This window comes from Macrobrachium nipponense, chromosome 37 (assembly GCF_015104395.2).
Source record: "Macrobrachium nipponense isolate FS-2020 chromosome 37, ASM1510439v2, whole genome shotgun sequence".
Lineage (NCBI taxonomy): Eukaryota > Metazoa > Arthropoda > Malacostraca > Decapoda > Palaemonidae > Macrobrachium > Macrobrachium nipponense.
The window spans coordinates 33,273,494-33,275,461 of record NC_061097.1 but is presented as its reverse complement, the minus strand read 5'-3'; positions in this window follow the sequence as shown (position 1 = coordinate 33,275,461).

Genomic DNA, 1,968 nt, shown 5'->3' with positions numbered 1-1,968 from the left:
TGGCTTTGCTAGATGTCTGGGTATCTTAGTATTGGGGGAAAGTTTTAGCACTAGAACTGAGAGAGAGAGAGAGAGAGTTAGAGAGACGATTTTTGAGAGACGAGAGAGAGAGAGAGAGAGAGAGAGAGAGGGGGGGGTAGCCAAAAATAGTTATGCTTTTATTTTAAAGTTAATTGGCTTTGCTAGAAGTCTGGGTATGCTAGCGTTGGGGAAAAAGTTTTGAGAGAGAGAGAGAGAGAGAGATTAAGCGAAAATATTAGCTGTGCTATTAAAGTTGAAAGTTGGTTGCCTTTCTATAAGTCTGAATATTGTAGCTTTAGTGGACATATTTAGTACTGAGAGAGAGAGAGAGAGAGAAGCCAAAAATAGTTATGCTTTTATTTTAAAGTTAATTGGCTTTGCTAAAAGTTTGGGTATGCTAGCATTGGGGAAAGAGAGAGAGAGAGAGAGAGAGAGAGAGAGAGAGAGAGAGAGAGAGAGATTAAGCAAAAATATTAGCTGTGCTATTAATGTTGAAAGTTGATTGCCTTTCTATAAGTCTGAATATTGTAGCTTTAGTGGACATATTTAGTACTGAGAGAGAGAGAGAGAGAGAGAGAGAGAGAGAGAGAGAGAGTTCAGTAAAAATTATTCTGCCTTAAATGTTGAAAACTACTTAATGATAACAAACATTTATTTACAAAGATGTAAAAGCTGATGCACAAGTTCTCATATCAAATTTAGTTGCTCTTGTGTGTTTTCTAATCCGGCTTCCCCGTAGGGGGTTTAGTGCCGTCAGTGCACCTCATTGCTGTGCACTGTAGGCATTACTTAACATTCTTTGCGGCATGCTTCGGCCCCTAGCTGTAACCCCTTCCGTTCCTTTTACTGTACTTCTATTCATGTTCGCTTTCTTCAATTTTAATTTTTTACACCCTCCCTTAACAATTGATTCATAGTGCAACGTCAATGTGTTCCTCACGTTACACCTTTCAAACCTTTGACTTGATATATCCGTTTTAGCACTGAATGACCTCATAGGTCCCGGTGCTTGGCCGTTGGCCCAAATTCTGTATTCAATTCAATTCTAATACGGCTTAAAAACGAAAATATAATAACTTTTCCACGTAGCTCTTGCCCCATTAAAAGCGCCTGGTTGTCGCGACGTCTTTGTTGCATCACTTATTACTTACAAATCTGGTCCAAGTAGGTAGTGGGGTCGGATCCCTTCACATTTCCTGAAAGGTCAGGAATCAATAGTGAAAGAGTGTACTTTAACGAGATTTTGACAGGCTCAACACTGGCATGTCCCGCGTTAATTAGGATTTTTTTCTTTTTTACTTATGTAATCTCTCTCTCTCTCTCTCTCTCTCTCTGACATAACTACAGGAGAGTTTGTATCTTGATTCCATGTTTTGCTGGAGTGTAATGATATAGAAGAGTATCTATATATATTATATATATATATATATATTATATACTATTGTATTTACTATTGTATTTTTATTAATCTTCATTGCTGCTGACTTTAATGTTGAAGCAACTCTCTCTCTCTCTCTCTCTCTCTCTCTCTCTCTCTCTCTCTCTCTCTTCTCGTCTCTCTCTCTTCTCTCTCTCTCCTCTCTCTCCATATATTATATATATATATATATATATATATATAAATATATATTTATATATATCATATATACATATTATTTATTTATTACTTTATTGACTAAATATCGCAACAAACTTTCAATACATTATTATTATTTACATCATTATAAAATAATCTTGCACAAGAGATACTCATTTTGAATAAATATTTAAATCCACAAAAAAATTTATAAATATGAATTATTAAACATCTGAACTCAATTAAAAACACAACAATACTACTCCCAAAATATACTATAATTAGTTCTTATAGTAATTTATTATCTCATATTCATAATTATAAAGTTCTACTACATTACCTTCATTTAACAAGTTTACAATGTCGGAATA